General features: G+C 39.3%; 2 long non-coding RNA genes across 2 annotated transcripts in view; both read right to left on the reverse strand.

Annotated features, from left to right (window-relative positions):
• Positions 1-674: 674 nt before the first annotated feature.
• Positions 675-13745, reverse strand: LOC130157816 (uncharacterized). Its single transcript, XR_008825052.1, has 3 exons — positions 13635-13745; positions 10668-10756; positions 675-786 (listed from the first exon to the last, which is right to left on the reverse strand). It is a non-coding gene; the product is annotated as an uncharacterized LOC130157816 (long non-coding RNA).
• Positions 13746-15736: 1991 nt separating this feature from the next.
• LOC130157815 (uncharacterized) overlaps positions 15737-22135 on the reverse strand; it is a 40578-nt gene continuing 34179 nt past the window's right edge. Inside the window, exon 6 of the long non-coding RNA XR_008825051.1 lies at positions 15737-16504. This is a non-coding gene — a long non-coding RNA (uncharacterized LOC130157815). The remainder of the gene's footprint in view (positions 16505-22135) is intronic.

The raw sequence follows: 22135 nt of genomic DNA on the forward strand, positions 1-22135 counted from the left end.
CAGTTAAAACCCAGGCAACGTTCCTATGAAGCACTCTGCAAACTTTTAACAGCAAAGCACAGCACCTAGTTCCACAAGGACTGCCCACCACAGGAAAGTACAGGGCTGTCGCTGCTGGCTGAGAGATCCTTGTGTCCCCTTATGACCCAGTTACTCCCACCAAGCCCAGAAAGGGTTTGGCATTTGCCACTCTTGCCAGCACTGCCTCTGGCAAAACTTGGTGCAATAATCAGCCTGCACCGCTGCCTTTGCTGCACAAACCACATCCATACATCTGTCTAAATAACCGTAGAGTCACTTTTTCTTCCTGGTTGTGTGATACAGCTTCTGAAAATGCATCCTTTCAGGACAGATGACAAACAGCCAGGCTGGCTCTAGCATAAACCAGAGGACTGCCCTGCCTAATCTCCATGTCATCACACTTGATTGTAAAAGGTGATGATCAAAACAGCAAGAGCTGTCAAGGGTTAGTTTTGCCATGGGGTTTACCTAGTGGGAATCTGTAAGAAAATAAATCCAGGCTTCAGGTGAGAATGCCAAACTGTGTCAGTGATGTTAGGCAGGGGTCACTCAAGTGCCCTTTCCACACTTAAAAGAATTTAAGCTTGCATTTGTATTGGAGAAGGGAGAAAGAAGGAAACTTACAGCTGAAAATAGAGATTATTCCTCAATTTTGGGGCCAGGAGATGTCTACCAGGTGAATACAAAAGACCTTTCCGCTTCCATAATCAATCAAAACAGGCACTTCAGGAAAAGTGGGCAACTCCAGATGTTCTCCTGAACCACCTGCAAATATTCAAGCATATTTAGGTTGATTTAATCAGATGGCCAGCAGAAAGAATCATCCTGCTCTTGCAAGCAATTTACTGTGTGGCCTTAAATAAACCACTTGCAGCTGATCAATATTAGAGAAGAAGACAGTTTTCTGCTTCTTTTCTTTTTGTGTGTAGAGGCATTATATGAAAACAGGCAGAAATACTGGCTGTTAACCAGGGCCTGTTAACCAAGGGGGAAAAAAGTAGGAAAAAAAAATGTTGATACTACTTTAGCTATAGGGAATCTTCACTTTCTCAGGTTTGGAAAGAGATTTTTTAATGAGATCACTGTACCATAAAAGACCCCTGCAAGTAAGTGAAAAAGGGGAATTTTTAGTTGGACCTGATGATGGGTATTACTCCAAACTAAAACAAATATCTGAGAAAGTATTTGAAGAAAAGTTTTCATTAGAGAAATTAGGCATTCTCATAAATCAGAAAGAAGAGAAACAGCCACCTAAGAGCTTGACAGAAAATGCAGTGATCCTCTCCCTTGCCTTTGAAGGTCAACTTTATTCTTGATGATACTGTCCCTCTGTAGAAGGGATGAGCAAACAAAAATGCATCATATGCATCTGTTGATCTTCTGTACAGAACTAAGTTTCCCATGAGGTTCCTTGGGTTTTCTTCCCACTTATCAGCTATTGATACTTCTCTGCAGGTCCAGAAACCAGATGATTTATATAAAGTAGAATGTACGTGTCTATAACCTTATCTAACCAGTAAAAGATGACTCTGCCCATAGATCTGCTTTTAAGAACTGCCCTTTGAACTAGGCAGCACCACAGATGGATCAAAAAACCCTGCATGAAGTGCAAGATACAACTGGATCACAACATGAAATTGGAATTTCTGAGGCCCCTTTCCCTGCACCCCCAGCACTGTGCTCACGCCCTATAGATAAGCTTAAGCTGCAGTACAAAGCACAGTTGGCAGCTAATTTGGATTTAGCCATTTCACACTTGCAAGCCAGGGATTCAAAGCCAAATACCCTGGCCCCCTCCTACTTTCCAACACAGAAACAATTTAAAACAGATCTAACACCTATGTAGTACTGATTTGGTTATCTTCAAAATCCCCATTGTTCTGTTTAAAGAGCATATCCTCCTAGAATAGCCTCCTTTTGATAAACAACTCCTTCTGCATGTCAGCCAAACAACAGTTTTGGTCTTTATCACAAGTGGACCAGCAGCAGAAACAGTGTGTGGCGAAGCGGGGGAGGAGGGAGCTTTATCTGAAAACAGAGTTCATTGTCAGCTGGACTTTAGACTCAGGTTTTTAAATAGGTTTTGGAATGTGGATATGAAGCAGTTAAAAGAACCCTACCTCCAGCCCTTAAATGAAGAAACCTTTATTCACAGGCTTAAAACCATAGGAGAACCTCAGGTACTGGGGTGGTTTGTGTATTGTACACAAATGTTTCTTGTATAAGAAGGTCAAAATATACAGGAAACAAAATATTAATTCCTCGGGGGCGGAGGGGGGGGGATTGGGGAACCAAACCCAAACGAATTTCTTACAGAGAATGCATAACATCAAAGAACCCAGTTTAAAAAAAGAAAAAAGTTTCAAAAAAGGGATGATGAAATTTAATTTTTTTAAAAAACCTATAAAAACAGATATATAATTTTAAAAGGTTGTGTAGACCAGAGATTTCTGTGCCTTTTACACAGTTTGTAGGAAACAAACAGAGTTGCTATAAGTTATTGATACTTTTTTACATTCCAAGTATGCATTTGGTAGAATGCGACCATTTCCAAAACATTAGTTTTATGAAAAGTATTAACTCTTTTCAGTGCAATGTCACTGGTATGAATCTATAATGACACTACACAGTTTGATTGTATATTTTACTTCAAATATTCCCTCAGCATGGCTGAAAATAGTTTAACTTCTTCAGTTCTTAGGACTAGTTGGTATATGAGTGTGATTACACACTCTAAAATCTGCCACCAAAAAAACCCCACCAAACTTCTTATTTTGTGTGTTTCATTAGCAAGCTACCCTAAGAAAGCTGATCTTCAAAAAGCTGATATGACTGACTAGCAATCATCAGCCTGTGTGGGAAATAGTGAAATGGAAAAAATGTACACCAAAACATGAAAAGTGATGACCAAAGCAAAATACAGCCTAAATACCATTTATAGTCTAGCTTCTGGAAATCATGCAATTCTCATAATATCCATGTATTTTGCTTGGATAAAATATCCAAAAAAACCTGCATAAAATGTTCTTGTAGTTAAAAAAGGGGCAGTATTCCTACCATAGTTTTATGTTAAAAAATGCTCTTCCGTCCTCAAGCTGCCAGGGAAACCACATCACTTTGTTTTAAAATGTTTGCTGAAAAGCCATAAGTGGCCTAAACAGCACAAACTTCAACATCTTCAGCAGTACTATCTCCTGTCAGGATGAATTGACAGCACACCCAGGCTGTGGAGTGACTCTGGCTTGCACAAAACAGGCTAGACCTAGGATAAGACGGTTGAATTCGGAAAACATCAGCTGGTTTGTAGGTTTCCCACAGATAGAGCATCTGGACAATGTTAACTGTGGCATCCTGTAAACATCCTGTAAACACCGGCTGGACGATGATAGAGTATAACACAGGCAACAAAGTGACTGTGTAAGACTGTTATCCTCTGTTTCGGTGGTAATCAGATGGCATAGCCAAATGTCCTGCCTGTGGAAACAAGCTCTGGAAGTAGTTAAAGTGTTTACAGCACAGTCTGCAACAGATAAAGAGACAAGATGCTCTTCAAAAGTCAGGAAAATCTATCCAAGCATAAGGGGTTTATTCCCCTGTTCAGCACCAAGAGCCAGAGATCCCTCAAACACAACTCCTGCCAGGACTGGCTTTTTGGCACATTTCCAGCGTTAGGGGCTGGCAACACTGGGCAAAGCCTTGGTCTACTAACATCATATGGCAAAGCTCCCCACTGGTCAAAGAGGTGAGAGAAGTTCTCAAAAAATCTTGCATATAAGGCAATAAGCTTTTCAGGTCTTGTTATGGCTATTTAAATAGGCCAACCAGCCTATATGTACATACATATATTCAAGTCAACAAATGAAATGGGAAAAAACTTTAAGATAACTGTTGTGCAATTGATAGGAAGGAACTAATGCTGATTTTCTTTTTACTAATGAGTTTCAATGCATCTTGGTGGCAAATGTAAAATATTGCTTCAGCTGTATTTCCTAAAGAGATACAAGTTAATTCCATTTACTCAGGGTTCCATACTGATAATATGAGTGGCAGCAAGGATTCACAGTGGCTGAACTGATCTTCCTATCATTTACAATCATCAAACTTCCTTGTAACAACCACAGTAATTGGTCCTGCAGAACAACAGCTGTTTTAAATCCATTTTGGCTAGCCTTTGCTGCAGTATGGTGGTTGAATGGAAGACCATGACATCTTCATATGACCAGTCTCCAGAAGTTCTACCTGGACTGCTGATGAGCACTCACCCACAATACAAGAGCCTAGTCGGTGCAGCTCATGGAAAATTTCATAAGTTATAAAAAAGATGCATGTAACTTCTATAAATGTAACTATTGTTTATGCTTGTAAAAACCTAGAAATCTGCTATTATAATGAGGACAGTTGGCATTTTATGTTCCTTTCTGATTCAACTGCAAGAAAAGTTACAAACTACCTACTTTTGCAGAGACTCTTTGTTTTCACATGTTTGGGTTTTGGGCTCGGATTTTGGTTTGTTTTTTTTGAAATTGAAACAACCTACATTCAAATAAAGCAGATGATTGTTCTCCATGTAAAAAAAGATAAATGTTTTCTATCTTTTAAAGTTAGCTATAACTGAAAGGAACTTAGAAACCAAAAAAGGATAAAAGCAAGAGATTTCTTTTTAAGGAAAAATAACGGATTTACCTAGTAAAGGAAAGATTTAAATGTAAGGACTTTGAGCAGCATTGCAGGAAAAAACAGTCTATGCATTCATGCTATCATGCTGCAGGCATAAAAACATGCATGTAGGAATTACATGCAGACATGTCACTGAGGAAAACTAATACTGTGACATGGAATTAAACAGAGAGATGGAAATTAGCTGCAGACTAAAGGTGAGGAGGAACAGAAGAACAGGGAGGAACAGTTTTGGACCTAGGGCTTTGACAGCATGCAAGCTCAGGATCACCAAGATTGCCGTGAAGGGAATCTGGGTTAATTTTAATACACAGAACAACCTCTTTAAGGAAATACCACAGAAATATGTAGGCCCATCAGATAGCAGGGGGGATTCCAGCAAAAATAGAGTTCCCTGTTCTCAATGTTCCTTGGTGCAGCTTCTAAAAAATAAACATTTTTCTCCCACTTTCCCTTACTTTTCTTTTTAACAAATTTGCAAATGCTTATGAAAAGAAAACAGAGACGAGATTGCATCTGGTTTGTCTATGGCGCCATTTGTTGCTATAGGGAGACTGGCTGAAAAAGGTGATGAGTGGTAAGTTGGTGAATGATATTAATAGAGAAACAATAGACAAATTGCTCTCAATGTTGTGGTTAACCCTTTAACGTTCACATTTTGGTTTCTCCCTCTTCTTGAGGACACCCAAGCAGAGGATAATAATTGCATCTCCCTGCACAAGCTGCTAACTGTTCTCCCCTCCAAAATGTTAGTATTTTTCTCCTTTTCACTTCCATGAGCACTGTGTATGTAAAAACACTTTTGAAAGCTGGGAGGAAACAACTCAATGAAATGTTATGGTTTTTTCCTTTTTCAGGTCTTTAAGCAGAACCAAGCAACATTTCATACTTTAGTAAAAAGGATGATTTGTACCTTCAGCATAAGTCAAACATCACCTTGTGTACTTTTTCGTGAAAGTGTAGATGGAGAACGCATAGATTTAAAAGAAAAAATCCACCTCTGATATATATCAAGTAAACAGAGGGCTGAAGCATGCAAACCACTAAGTACTTATTGTAAAGACATAACTGTTGAATGCAAAGAGTATCCCTTCAAGAGCTTTTAATAAAGGCAAGAAAAGGCCACATAAAAATGATTTGCAGTTTCCCAATGAGCACATCAATTTACTTAATTAAGTATTGCTTTCAAAGTTGCAGTCACAATAGCTCTTGTCCCTTGCCAGTTGCAGTAAGAAAGATACATTGAACAAGGATGTCAGCTGAATACTAGCATTGATATTAATGCCAACTGTCCAAAGCCTTGCCAAGTCGCTGACGTTTAGAGCGAGGACTCCCTCTTTTTCAGCTCTTTTTAAGGCTTTCTCAAAGTACTGAAATTCAAGAAGCCCATTTTTGTGCATTTTGTGGAGACATACAAGACCTTATATTTTCAGACAGGACAAGATCCATCTACCATGCTGAGGTTTTTTTAATGGAAAGCATTTGTGTCACAAATTATTTTTGTTTTCATTGCTAACTACCAAATTTTGGTCCCACGTTTTGTTTCATTAGATTTAAGCTCACTTTGCAAGTGTGCTCATATTTTAGTTCAGATTCAAAAAATAAATCTGCCCTTCCCAAAAATGCCAGTCATTCTCTGAAATTAATCTCCCACATCCAGATCACTGTAGCTTAACACCTACATTTTTTTTCCTTAGTTTCTCATTTCTGCACAGGACATGGAAACTCAGATGCATTCCATGAAGTAGATTTCTGTAGTTTTGCCTTCATTCTCAACTCCAGCCCACTGATTTTTTTGTAGAAAAAATAGTTGCTTTCTCCTTCATCTAAAAACTGTGATTCTAAGGAAGGGAATAATCTCAGGACAAAACCAGTTTTGAGCAATGGTGTCATTCTGCAGCTCCCTGAGCATCTGAATCAAAAGGTAAGATCTCACAAAGAGCAGCGAGAACAGTGAAGACAAACCTCCCCACCACCACCACCTCTTTCTTCTTTTTTGCTTTCGGTGATAGGGGCATAAAAAGTAGCAATAAAATCTGTCCAGTGGCACTGGATGTAAAGGATGTTACACACCCCCATGGAACCTGTTCAGTTGCCAGCAGGCTTAATATTGCCTTCAATTCCTCCAAAACACAAATTGCATCAGTGACATTCCTTGTAAGTGGGTGCCTCAGCCCAGACTCTTGGTGGGGCTGTCTTGGTCCTTGTGGGCTTTAAAGGTAAGATGCATAAATAATTGGTTACTAATCGCTCTCGTTGTTGTCAATTTCATTCCAGAGGCAACTGCATTTTAACTTTGATATACTGAACGTGTGCAGCCAAGACTTGTGTATTGTCAAAACAAGTGAGTGGAATTTTGACATTTTCCCCTTGACAACCTCAAAATTCGCTCCTGCACTATCATTCTGTCCAAAGTCAAATTTATAGGGAGCATATACAAAGTAGAAAGCCGTGCCCTTCTGAATTTATATTCAAGGACTCTTTGTTTGTTTGGTTTGTTTTTGAGACACCTTCAGTTAATTGTATGTTAATGCCTAATATCAGACAAGTAATCTAATTATTTTTGGGGGGTATAAACAAAATTATTTTATATTATAAGGTCTAATCTATATTTGGAAATTTGTATTATAGGACACATCATTACTAACTTATTGACTAAAGGTTTTCCTTAAAGAGTAGTGACCTTCTAAATAGCACAATGTGTCAAGACTCATTTATAGTCAATTATATTTTAGTGTAACACTAACAGACCATGCCCAATAAAAACCCAGCATTATTAAAAGAAGTCCAAAAAAAGTTCCAAAACTGGTCCTGAATTCCTAACACACACATATAGGTCTTTAAAATAATATTTCAGCTCAACTGAAGCAGCAGCTTATTCTCGTAGCCTTACTATCTGCCTTGGGGTTAGTCTTTTAAGCAGAGTTAGAGATTTAATTTTCAAATGTTTAATCTAAATGCCACCTCAAGATTGGAACAAATGTCACTGTGCTGTACAGCCATGGGAGAGGAGAGAAAAAAATATCTGAACTGTCATCTTCAGACCTACTGTCGTCAGAAGGAGCAGAGAGCACTGAACACCTCATAAGCCTGAGTTCTGCTTTTTAATTTAATTACAACTGTAATTTTACTCAGAAAACAAAAAACAATAACTGAATGTCTTCATGATTCCCTAGTGCATAAGTTGCACGTTGCATGTTTTCTCCATTGCTTTGTCCAGGCCTCCAAAGCCTTAGAGAGACTGTTGCACCATTTCTTGAGGCATTTATCTCAAAGTTTCAATGGCAAACCAAATAAGAGGCAGAGAATAAAAGGGACTGTAACAGCAGAGGGTGATTCTCTCTGTTGTGTAACATCACAGCTTGAAATTATAATTAAATTAGTCATACAGAAAAAAGCAAACTTATAAATCATATTACATGTAAAAATGCTTCGTATTCTTAAAGAACTCTTCATATCCCAGTGAATTCATGAGCCAGTTTTAAGTGACTCCCACCACAGAACAAAAGAGGTTGGATTGAACAAATGTGGGAATGAAGGAGCAAGTGTTAAGTGTTTGAACTTACAGGTGTGACCCGGTGCCTTCAGCATTATGAGCATCACCTAGTAGGTGCTTGGGAGCTCTTTACTGCTGCATTTTTGCCACTTGCCTGCAATGCTGGCTAACATTTGACTGATACATTATTTTACAAGGAGAAACAGAAATCATTCTCATCCTGATGGCCCAGCTAACATACCAAGTGCTCAAATCATTCTTTTGCATCTAGAGTTCCTTCTATTTTTTTTCTGCTAAGAGACTATAAAACCATCTCCACATTTTTCTTTTATAAGCAAAAGTCTTTCCGTAAGTCATCAAATCTGCTTTTCTCCCCCAAGATCTACATACAGCCCAGCAGATCCTAACATCTGGCACTGCACCATTTAATCAATCCTGGAAACTGCCCTTTATTGCACACTGAAATAGAGAAAGACTAACAGCCTTTATTCAGTGTAGTGCAATTGGTCACTATTACTTACTTAAAGAGTCTTTCATGTGCTCCAGGCACTGTTCACATGCAATGCAGCTGCGCTGTGTAACATGCTGGAAGGCAGCAGCTAACTGCACAGTTGTGGAGAAAGAAGAATGTAGTGACTCAGGACAAAAACCCAGCTCACCCAGAAAATGCTATGGGCTCTTGAATGTTTACACAGAGCAGACAGACCTTTTCTACTTTGTTGTTTCCAAGGATACATCAGATGGCCTCATGCCACAGCAGAAGCGTAAATTTTGTTTCTCTTCTTCCAAAAAGTAAAGGGTTGAATCAACCATTGCTACAGGTCCTGCAGTCCCAAGGAGTCTGTGGTTTTTCAAACCTAAAACTGAGAGGCTTTCAAGTAGCAGCAGCTTCTTCGTACACACACAGTTAAAAAAAAAAAAAAAAAGAAAAAGCAGTTCTTTCAATATAAACTGCTCTTTAGAGCTCTACATTGTGCTAGGGCTTCTCTATTCATCCTTCTTATTTTTATCAAGCGAGGATGACTAATGTGCTATTGTGATGCACTGTTCTCAGAAATGTGGCCAACTGAGGCTTCTTCCACCATAGTTCCATGGGTGTTTAACATTAAAAAAGAGAGCTCAGCCGCGCAATGGGTAAGTCATTACACCCTGCTTTAAAACAACAGGCCCTATGCATAAAGCATGCTCTTATGCAAATCTGACCTACATAATGTTGAAATCTTCCAGCGTCAGGAAGACTTCAGAAGTAATCCCATGTGTCCTATAGCTGTAAAACTGGTGTTACTTTAGCACCACAGGAAGCACCGCATCTGCCTCAGCCAGCTCGCCATGGCATGCTCCAGCCCTCTCGCTGCCTTCCCAGGTCCTACAGTTTGGCCAGGAAGTTTAGATGGGACAAACATCTTCATAACCATTCATCCTATGCCAAGAAATGCTCTTCCAGCTCAGTGTACACACAATTTGACCACCCGGGAAGGACTGTGACAACTCATTATGACAAACACACACAAAAACAAAAACAAACAAACAAACAAAAAACAATAAAAAACCCACACTCTAGATTGTATATACGAGATCTACATGAAACTGCTGACTTCAGCTGGGCCAGGGTTTTACTCCTTATCCCTACAGAACTGCTGAATATTCATTCAGGCCCTAAGGTATAAAGACCAAATGACAGCCTGGAGCATGAGCCATAAGGAAGACAGTGTTGTTTTGCTATAAGAATACTTCAAACCATTCCTTGAAAAACAGAGCCTTGAGCACAATTATACCATGTTGCTGACCTCATACACGATGGCCAGAGTATTTTAGATAGATTCTGCTCCTGCAACTTTTACTGAATTTAAAGTATTTCAGTTTGAGCAAAGGCTTGATTTCTCTAGACTGAAACCTGTTAACTCTTTGCTTTGAAAAAAAATTACAATAGCTTTCAACTTTGTAAACCATTTTTCAGTCCAGGATAATTACTTTTCTGGAACACAAGGACATGAAAAAATACATTTTCAAGATGGGCTTCTATCCCAAAATCCATCTAGTCTTTTCAGCTGATCATGTAGGTCAGTAAAGTTTGTTGTGGCAAAAGCTGTTAGCTCTCATTTCATGTTTTGAGATCAATTTTTCACTCTTTCTGCCAAATGTACCCTTGTCTCCCCGTTTCTTTTGCAGAAGACTTATAGTTTCAAACTCCGCTCTAAAACTAGACACTTCCACACAGAAAAGGACTTCTTACTTTTGACTGTGACATGCACATGGGCCTATGGTTATCTGTATAAAAAGGTTATTAAAAGAGCATTTTTGAATAGTACTAGGTATTCTTAAACACATTGCGCAGCCACAGTAAATACAATCACTTTATTCATCTCTTCATGGAAAGCTGACATTTATTCATGCCTTGTTAACCTAAAAATCCTTCCAGCATACTTATCATCATTCACTGTCTTTGTGATTTAAAAAAAGAAAATTTTCTTACCCTAATCAAAGGCATGAAATGCTTCTCTGAATCATATTATTAAACGACACATGCCTCCACCTTATAAGGATGCCTTATAAATTTTCTTCCTTGTAAAAAGCAGGAACAAAGGAACAAAAGGAATAAAAATGTTAAATTAGATTAAGTTGACTAATCTTTTGGGTCCAAATTAGCTTATCTGAGACTTGGAAATATACTACTATGTCACAAGATAAAAATTTGAAAAGTCAGTCTCAAAACAACTGGCAACTAAATGTGTTGCTCAGAAAATTAGTTGCTCCTGAAGTATCTTTCAAACAACAGAAGCAAAAGATTGAACCTAATTCAAAACACAGAATTAAATTCTGTCCTCCATACTAGGAATATCCATATGATATTCCACATGTGCCCTAAAACAACGCTTTTTCTGACTTCTGAAAATGTCTTCCTTTGGAAGGAAGATTGTGAATAATAAAATCCCCAGGACATATCAACAGAGAAAAATTTAGCAGCAGGAAGAGTTTCATTCCAACTATCCAGGCTTGAAAAGAACAAATTTATAGTAAGATCCTCCTTGGTAGTATGCATTCATGTAATGCATTTCTTTGACACATATTTTATACTAAATCTTTGCTGCAAATAAATATATTCAGAAATTCTAAGGAGGGGGGGGGGTTCCCCTCTTCTTTTGCTCTGGCTTTCACCTAACAATCTTGATCTGAAGTAAGAAGGTGCCAAGGCATATAGAAACTAGTCTTTTGTCTGGTTCTAAGTTTGACTGTATTTCACTGACTTCTCTTGTGGTGACATCGAGAAGGCTAAGAACAAATTATTTAATAACAATCTTGGCTAAAAAGACTATAAAAGGTTGAAAAAGTTCTTACTGTGCTTGCTGAACAAACAGACAACTGCTCCCTTCATGGGCTAGCACTGGTCTGAAAGAGAGTATCATTGCTGAGAAAAAAACCAGAATCTAAAGCTGTTTGCTTTACTTCCCCATATAATTTCATTAAAGGGAATGAAATCATCCCTGTGATTAGGATTATTTGACATAGTTCCTAGTGCAAACAATCCTAGTGCACAATCATAGTTCCTAGTGCAAACAAAAAGTACAGCAGGTGAAAAGGTAGGCATTGCATTCAGCTGTGAAAAAACACTCACTGTCCTGCTTTTCCTTCTCCATGACTGACTTAGTACACAGCAATTTTCTAATGCTGTTGCTAACAACAGCAGACAGGAAGAGTGCAGTTCAGCCTAGTTTATGTTTAGGAAGAGCAGCACTGACTTCCCACAATTACTCCTTGAATACAGCATCAAGCCAAAGGAGCAGCAGGGGAAACAATGGAAGGCTTCCATGTGCGTAAGAATATTGTTTCTCTCCTTTGAAGAGCTTGTCATTAGACAATCGCTCAACATAAAGGAGACTAGGAGAAAAGAAAAACACTGATCTGTATCTAGTGAATAAAAGCAAAATTGCAGAGCAGTCGTGCCACATTTATCACCATGAAATAATTCCTCTTAAAGTGTTCCTGTTTGTTTCTAGAGACAAATTTAGGTAATGAACCAGAAAAGTGGAAAGGTTTGCATAAAGGAAATTCCCTAGGCTTTTCTTGAACTGGTCTTGGAACTTGTAGACCCCTTATGTTAACACTTCAGTAACCCACCAAAAACTACCCAGGACCCATCTTCTGCCGCACCAGCGAACTGAATCAATGTACCACCATGCACCAGAGCTAGCAGCAGAGAGGGACGGGCCCCTTTTGTCAACGGTGAGCCAGTAGGTCCATTCAGCTGCACTCCTGAGCTTCTGCCCTCTCTGCCACAACACAGACTGCTGGGGGAGGGGGGGGGAGGAGAAAAAAAAAAAAAAAGGAGGGGGGGGGGAAGCATTTACATTTCCTCACCGGCTAGTCTGTATATTATCTTTACGTTGTGCATTGTTGTTGGGACTATCATCACAAAGCATGTACCTGGTATAAGGAAGACCAAGAGAGAGGGAATCAACAGAGGGAAGATGATCTTTGATTAACATACTGATCAGAATTTGGGACATCCGAGCTAATTTCTGTATTTCTTAAATACTTCCTGCACAACTGGCAGATCATGTGTGATCTAATAACTTTTCCTTTTTCTGCATAATTAGCTTGTCTAGCAAAAATATGAGCTCTTGAATGTTAATATAAGCTTTTCAAGGCAGAGTTTTCCTGTCACTAGATTTACATGGTGAGTGAGCTTATCTTCAGTGCATAAAAGTAACAATCACAGGGTTAAGAGTAAACATCAGAACGGAAAGAATAAGGAAGTATGATTTAACTCCATTCCTTTAGGTAGAAATGTATTTCTAAAATTTTATTCTGTGTATTACACATGCAATCAAATCTTATTTTAGCTAACACAAAAAAGGCATGCGTGCCATCTAGTATATGCAACCTCTGTTAAGTAGTACCTATACACACAAACAAGAACGCTGTCCTTCTGAAGCAATATCTCTGTTCTTTTGGTGTATTTCCCGTCCAAAGAGATAATTCACTTTATGGAACTGGAACGCTAATGAAAACCAATATATTGACTTGTAAGATGCAAGCCCAAACAAATTGCACAACACACAGAGTTAAGTAGTGATGACGCACAGACTGTGCAACAGAAAAACGGATGGATCGTAACACTCAAATACACATGTATGTACTGACGGGAAATTAACTGTTAAACATTTGCATGTTTGTTCTTTCTTTAAATTTTTGGACTTTGAACATAAGTGTTTTGATGTTTGTTAATTTATTGGGTTTTATCAGTTATAAAATTAACTAATCAGTCTTCAACAGTTAGGATCTGTTATTTTAAGTAATCTGCATGAGACGCACAGAGTATCCAAGCTCTGTGGCTGAGGTGTAATGGCATTGCATATAAATAAGCATAGATGCTCATCTGTGTGACAAAATGCTATGTTCGTACCAAAGTACAGCAGGAAGCCAAGTTGTCCTTACTTACAGGATGTACAGCTGGACCCTGTTGGGATTCCTCCTGACTATTTCTCCAGCAGTGGAGCTGAGTGAACACATTGGAAGAAGAGATCCTGACAGAGATAGGCATTTGTAAGTTGATTAATGGTGAATGACCAATACATGGTTGATACACTCCAGACTCTCTGGCCTTTTGATGTTGATTGTAAGAATGAAGGCATCTATTTGTGTGTTTAAATTTGCAATAAAAGCACTAAATTACAGTTGCTTCTTTCAACACTTTTAAGAGCGGAAGGCTGAAAGGTTCAAAGTAACCAGTCTCTCTTCCAAAGATCCAAGGTTAAGCAAATAAAGTCCTCGTCTCAATAAGCTATTATCAGCAATAAAGAAAGCCCCAACCATATAACAATAAATACGGCAGCATAAAAGCTACCAGGCTGAAGAAACTGGAAAAGCTTATAAAACTGAAGGGAAGAAAGCAATACCTGGTCAGTATCAGCTCTGATCCATGACAGAAGCCTTCATCCATCGCTTTTCTTTCCTTGTCTTTTAGCCTACGAAAGGCACACATAACTGGTACATTACTGATGTATAGAGTGCCTTGGATTACAGTGATGGTATTGTAACTGATTTGAAGTTGAGGTACAGAAAACTTAAACACTTGTGTTTAAGTGGTGGAAGGTTCAGACACAATTGTAGCATGATACTACCACTGTCAATAGTACTTTACTTTCTAACGGTACCCTCCTGCAAGTATCTCAAAAACTGTTACAGACAACACTGCATGAACCAGTGAGGCAGGCAAATATTATTGCTCCTCTTTATAGTTCAGTGAGGAAGAAAGAGCGTCTCAGAACTTAGTCTAGAAAAAAACCCAATACTCAGATCTCCTGAATCCCAAAGCCTCAGCTGTCCTTCCCCAGTAATGTAGAGATCTGAATCTGAGAGCAAAAGGAAAATTTTTGAGACCTTACCCATAACAGGCTGTGCTGAGAGAAGCAGCTGAAGCAGAACGGGAAAGCTGTCCAGGGGATAACAGCATAAACACAGCTAGCAAGGGCTTATGTGGGGGAAAGGAAGAGCTGCATAATGCTTTAGACCCTTGAGTCTTCCAGCACATCCAGCTGGCTGGGCAGCTCAGCAGACATGAGCCACCTCTGCAGAAGTTTTGAGCAGAAACTCAGTTCAAAATGCTGATGTAGCTGGAGATAGACCACTGCTGCACCACTCATCTGCGTGAGCATGGGTAATAACTGTGTCAAATGACCCCATCGCAGCCAGGAAAGACAAAGCAACAAAAAATCCACAAAGCTCAACTCATCTTTCTTGTGCAGGTAGGACTTTGCAAACGGTACAGGGCCTCAGCATACTGAGGTCCAAATTTAGGTCTAATCTCACCAGATTTTAGACGCTACATAACAGAGATAGGTTTATCCTTGTATGTTATCACTTGTTTTGAAGGCGGAGAGTGGGGAATGGTTTCTAGGTCTCTTTAAAATTGTATCTGTAACCTGTTCAGCCTTGCAGACTTTTCCTGTGCAGACCTGCATACTGACCTCTGTCCACTGAGGATTTTGAAGTTGCCTAATTGCCAAGGGGCTTGTGAACAATACCGCTTAATATTGACTGAAATGTGAAAAGCTAATTCATTATCCAGTTACAAAATGTGTCAATTCTGCAAACTTCTTGAAGCTTCCTTCTTTCAGGAACTGGCAGACTTCACTACGTTGGGATGACAGCACACATGTAGTTCCCCGTTGCTCCAAGAGTTAATCATTAGACTGTTACCAGTAATACTCCAAATACTGAGAACAGAGAGAGAGAATTTTCTGTCATAGGTCTGGGAAAAAGACATAATGCAAAATCCAAGCCCCATCAGCACAGGGAGATGAAAAAAGCTAGTCCATTCCCACCGAGATAGCGTCCAAACATACAAAGCAGTTTCTAATCCTTGAGAATGCATTTTAAGACTCATTTTAATAGGTACTAAGTACATGCAAACAGAAATACCATAATTAAGATAATCAATCTGCAAGGAGGAAAGTACGTAAAAAGAACATGCATACTTAAAAGGGTTAAGTAATCATGATAGTAATTATTAATTGTATTATAAATAATTATAATGTAATAGATCTCTGACTGTTCTTTTGCAAGGAGCTTAAAATAATTTCCAGGTACTATGTTAAGTTATGCAACAGAAAGGCATTCCTGAAACAGCTTTTGAGCAAACTCCACTTCAGCAAAACCATTTCTTTTCACAGAATATCAAAACTACAACAAAGCATTTAACTGTCTTAATAAGATGTGTTATGGCTGAACTTTATCAAATCTGGAGAAGAGGAAATATTCTGTGATGAAGATTTTCATTATTTAGCTTTTCATTATGATTAAACTGGAGATTAAAATTATATATTTACATATATGTATAAAGCAATGCTGTATAACAAAGAAGTATATACATAAATACATACATATGTACATATATATTACATTTTAGTCTCTTACAGTGTTACTGGGACAGAAGTCCTTTTTTCCCACCAGTTCTATTCTCAGACACTTTCCGAGGCAGGCACTGCAGCTGCTAGTTACAGATGGGTAGCTAAGAACCAGATTTAAAAACTTGTCCAAAAGTCATTCAGAGCCAGTGGCAGCACAGAGAGCAAAGCCTGCCTCTGGCTCTCCAGCTTGCTTTGCTTTCAAGGTGCAGGAACTCTTAATGAAATCTGCCGCAATGTGTCAGAGGTGGTACATTTATGTCACCCTACCTGGTATTGTGCAGAGTCATCTGCATGCACAGGGCAGTTGGGGAAATGCCACCACTTCATCCTCCGGTGCTGGAGGGTGCGGGTTTGCATGGGGATGGTAGCAGAAGGGAGGCTGGCTCTCACAGGCAGCACCCTAAAATGGATTTTTATATGAAAAATGTAAGTGTCCATGTAAGAGCAGGCATGACACCTGCCTCTTACATGGATTTTAAATCTCTTTTGAACTCTTTTGTACAGTGGAACGTCCTTACAAATGTGGCCTACACAGCCATGCCACTTTTGTGATAGACTTCCGTATGCTGCAGCCTTTAAGCTCCTGGGACTTAAAGCTCCTGGCTGCTGTTCAGAGGCTTACTCTTCTGTAACACCTCCAGACAAATTTTAACTTGTGGGATGCATGCAATGTTATATTTCCTAAAATCTTGTGTTTCTACCCTACGCTGTTTATTTGAGTAAACTAAAAACTATCACACCAGAAAGGCGTGCATCTATTCTTTTTAAATGATTAACAAAACAGATCATTTTGGAAGCTATGGAAAAGAAAAAATAACTTCACTAGTAGCATGGGGCGTATATTCAATGTTTAAACATTGCCAAGCAATGAAGCCATTCTGTACATTTTATTTCATTGAATTTGATCATGTTTGAATCCACAGCAAAACTAGCCTCAATAGCTTGAAGACATGGACAGCTTCTACGCTTGGACCCTGGAGCAGTCCTCAGAATATACAAGCTACACCCAGGAGGGGCTGCGTCAGAAGTATTTTCTCCATTCCGTTTATTAAAGAAAAAAACCAGGAAAATATCATTTTTACATATTCATCTGTGACTCCAGCGTTTTCTCTCATGAAGTCATAAAACCACACAACACGCTTACATCACTGCCAAAATTCAAAAACTATAAATAGGTCTATAACCTTTTTGGTTCAAATTGGAATATGGGATTCTTTCGAAAAGACAGAAAGGAAAATGGAAAATTTATTACTCAAAAAATAAACAATGTCCCTTCAATACAGGCATTGTAGCACATATGTTCAACAGTAACCAAATGTGACGTCAAAAAACAAAAAAAGAAAATAACCCAGAGAATTATGATTTTTGGGTGAGGATGTAAACAGCAGCAGGAACAGATGAGTATTTAAAAATAAAGAGCCTATTATATTCAAATGAAACAAAGAATGAGGAGACAAAGTAATAAGCTATAAAAATATATCTGTCAGCAAAGCTGTTCCAAGACTGAATGTTTTCCCTGTAAGATACTCAGGAAGCACCAGGCACCCTCCAGGTTTAAAGCTTTCATTCCTGGGCTCTGAGCTATATTGGTGTCCTGTAGAATAGGAATTGAGATGAGAAGAAAACATTTGACCGACTGCCCCAGCAATCATGCAATGTTTTATACTCTGTGGAGCGCTGCCTAACACAACAAAACCGAGTATTGTTACAGAGGACTCAAAGAGTCCAACCAATTATGTCCCTTCATGGGCATGGCTATACTAGCCTTTGATCACCAGCTCTAACTACCAGCAGTAAAGCAAACACAAATCTGCAGACAGCATCAATAAACCTTGCAGTGGGAGGGAACAAAGATACTCTGTGCCCAGTTGGCTTTTTTTTTTTCTTCTTCTTTCTTCCCCCCCCCCCCCCTTCCCTTAACCCCCATCAAAATTACCTACTGGTTGTCTTCTCTAAGTTACAGGCAGTTTGAAAGCAAGCAAAGGGTCGCTTTATTCACTTTTTAAAGCTAGTTGTATGGCATCAAGCAGAAAATTTAATTTTTTAAAAAAGCATACTTCAGCAGAACTCCTTATCCAAGGCAAAATTCAGTCTGCTAATTACCTGGACCAATTCATCTGTGCTTTTATTAAGCTCTGGTTTTACACACATACAGATATATATAATACACATATTCGTGATCAAGGAGTTTGTAGAAACACTCTACTTCACTGTTTGCTTACTGAGTGGACTCTTCCCTGAAGATTTTCCTGCTAAACACAATCTGAACACTCCAGATTTTCTGGCAATTCGTGCTGTTACTTCACTATGATCTCACAGCTCAGGATTGTGCAGAGGTCTGAGGCAAGCATGTGTTGAGCATCGCTCACCCAGCGCTGCAACTTAGCCTTTTTGCTCCCACAGTGCAGAAGTTCAACAATACAGACCTCCCGTACCCAAGAAGCACATAGCCTTTTCAAGCTCAGAGGCACTGCTTCAGTGTAGAAACCACAGTGGTTTTCATCATGCAGAACAGACAGGTTTAAGGCACAGATCTGAACAAAAGATTAGGAAAGGCAGCCTGGTCCCGCACTTAAGCCACTAGCCTGGAACCTAGAAATCCCAGCTCTGCCAGCATGGCCTGCAACACGGTCTGTGCTGCTGGTGTCAACACACAAAATCACGTTAGCCTCAAGCCCCAGAAATATGCAGGGCTTGAATGACCTTGAAATGACTTTAAGTTAAGCAAAATACCTTTGAGGGTTTGGGCCTTGTTTGCTTTGTGCTGCAATAACTGTCCATAAAATAAAGGATAACATTCCCCTATCTCGCCACGTACACCGGACACCCACTGTAACAAGGATACCCAGCATGCCTGCTAAAGCAAGGTACCGTACCACCTTAAAGAGGCATGAAAACAAAAATAAGGTTTCACATCAGCCTCATGTTGCCCTTCTAACCTGAGAAAGGAATGGCCAAAGTAAGAGCCCAGGGTTGCAACCTCAGAGACCTCTGAAGAATTAAATAAAATCCAATTCTGTCACCCTTGTGTCTGTCGTCAGAGATTTCTTAATAACTGGTGGATGCTAACTGGGCTTTACGCCTGCTGCCTGCTTTAACTGGCACATGATTCAGCTCCTGCCACTGCATGAAGCACTGAGTTTATTTAGCTGTGTCTCCCCAACTGGCAGAGCTAGTCCTCCCTTCCCTTCCAGTTCTGCTGCTTTAAACACCTCACAGTGCATATCACTTGGGAGAAGCCCTGCTCCCATGGCTGGCTGGCAGGAACCCTGTCTCTCATGTGTAAATAAAGGCAAGACAATGCTTTTTTAACCACATTCCTCAAAATAAGGATCTATAAAAAATTTTCCATGCTCTCTTCAGGTAAAAATGTACATACAATTGTTTAAAATGTGCTGTAACAACCATGCCAATCCAAAAATCAGGGTGTGAGAATCTGGAGGAAAGGGAGATAATTATTACTTGTAATGCACTAAAGCATGAACAACATGACTTGGATTCAGTTTCCAACTTACTATAAACTTTGCATATGTTCTCACTGCATCTTCCCAATACCCCTGTTACTTTTGCACATGATCCAGATGATATAGCATCTTTTCTCTCGTCATTTGTCTATCTTATCTATTCAAAACACAATCTGGAGGATAACAAATTTCTTTTGCTGGGAGGATCAGCCCTAAGCACAAGAACTCAGTGAAAAACATTACTATAACACAGCCACAGCTTTTTCACTTTAGTAGCACTACTTACATCTGGATGAAAAAGTAGTGCATGCCAAATAGGTAGTAAAAGCCAAAACACATGGGTGATCGCCAAAAAGAAAACTCAAGCTTTATAATTTATAATCTGTTAAACTCGTGTCTTTACATTAAAAAAAAAATAGTCTGCTTAACTTCCAAGCAAACTCTACGAGAAAAGACAAAACAAAGCACTGAGGCGAGAAGAGTCAGAGCAAAATCAGGCCTAGAATGAAGAGTGAATAGAAATTCAAGCCAAGCCCTTATGTAGAAATAGAGTAGTAATACAGTATCTATAACAAGCAAAGCTGTATTTAAACAATTACAGCCCTATAATAAATTGCGAACAGAGTAGATCTGTGAACAACACACAAGGTGAAATTGCATCTAATATGGTGATTCATACTTACTCAGAAAATCTGGTTGTTACTATACACTAGTTGACGCCAGGCTGCATTTTATTCAAACCAATAAAATCTTTTGTGTGGTCTCTTGACCTCGCTAATTATCTAATTTACATTTAAGACAATAATGTTGCTTAGTAATTTAAAGAGGAAGTGTTCCCACCCTGGAGTGTTATCCCTGCATCTCCTCTGAAGAAACTTTAAACTGGAGAATACTGCAAGTGAATGGGAGTTCTCTGCAACTCAGTTCCTAACTATTTCTTTTAACTGGCTGAGCTCCGGACATATCAATTCTATCTGGCATGCTCACAGGAGGCAAAATCTGGAGTTACCCCAAATTACCCAATTCTGTGGTGGTTAGAGGAAAAGTAAAAGTCTCTCCTAAGTAGGCTCCAGGGTACCAGGATGCAATCCAACAATGTGCAGACACTTAACATCTTTTCAAGGCCTTGCATTTAAAAGACCAAACTCATCTCGATATTCTGGTCATCAAATGTCAGTACAGAACTCAGAGGCTGGGACCACTGTGCAGCATCTTCAGTCAGACCTTACTGTACTAGAGGCAGAAACTGCATAGGCTGGGAGAAAGAGAGTTATGCCTTGAAAATAATTCCATCTTTCTTACACTAGTAGGGAAAGGGGGTGGAAAAATGTTAAGTGATCTTCAGAAGAAGCTGCTTCTATCTTCTACTACTGTGGCACGAATGGAGAATTAAACACACAGAAATAGACCTGAAGTCAATAGGCTGGTTTTTCAACTTCATATTTTCTTTCCAGTAAAGAGCTGAGTTTGTCTTTTATATACAATACAGTTGCTCCTATTCAAACAGTATGCGAGAGACCATAGGTGCTTTCTTGCTAAATATAAAGCAAGCATGAAAACATCTCAGGATGAAGTAGAACCCCTAAAATTTGGTGAGTATTACCATATTGACAGGTAGTCCACCACCTGAGGCCACTTCCATCTGGAGCTGCTGTGTGTGCATTTGAGCTGAAAGCAGAAGCTGGCTCAGGCCACAGGGTGCAATCATGAATTACCAGTATCACTGGTTTATACACTTCTGTTCAAACAGTCTCCGGTTTTGCCACCTATTTACCCTGGGTGCAAAGCCACCCACCTGCCTCTACTCCATGTCACAGTTCAGCACCGCATTACTTATTTCAGCGCGACTTTGTGGAGGGATGTGTATAAATAAAACAGATTGGATCTGCAGATCTGAGTTGATAAGACCAAGAGAAAAAAAAAGTTCTGCTGCTGGGTATTTTTGTGTGTGGAAATGTTTAACCTGGATCATTTCAGCAGAGCCCTACAAACAGGTGCATCAGCACAACCAGAGCAACAAACTGCAGCACAGGAACAGCCAGCAGCAGCAGGGATGGCAAGCGGGAATTTCTTGGAGTTTGCCTTGTGTCAAATCCAATTTATTTAACATCTAATTACATCCTTAGAATTACCAAATAATGGGGGAAGGAAACAATCATTAGCTTTTAAGAACAGATCTGATGCAAATTATTTCATATTGCTTGTACTTACACAAGAAACAAGACCTGGACATACTGCATTCACTTGCTAATTCTGTTCTGAAGAAATTGTTCCCTAAATGATTCTTGGGAGCCAACCGATTGTAACTGCTGAAATCCTCTCAGACTTGCCAATTCCTGAAATCTTTTTCCCATTTTTTCCCCAAACGACACTGTGTTCATCTAGTAGTAAAGGGCACCGAGGCAACCTTCAGTAGCTGATGCAGTGTGCCCCTCAGCAGATGACATATACTGAAATGTGACCATGATCCCACAAAAACAGGGCAGCAGTAAACTCCCTTAGAGCTTGTAGTTCATTCATGTTGCTTTATAAATAGTTCAGTAGTAAATGACTGACAATACCAGCTA

This window comes from Falco biarmicus, chromosome 12, assembly GCF_023638135.1.
Source record: "Falco biarmicus isolate bFalBia1 chromosome 12, bFalBia1.pri, whole genome shotgun sequence".
Lineage (NCBI taxonomy): Eukaryota > Metazoa > Chordata > Aves > Falconiformes > Falconidae > Falco > Falco biarmicus.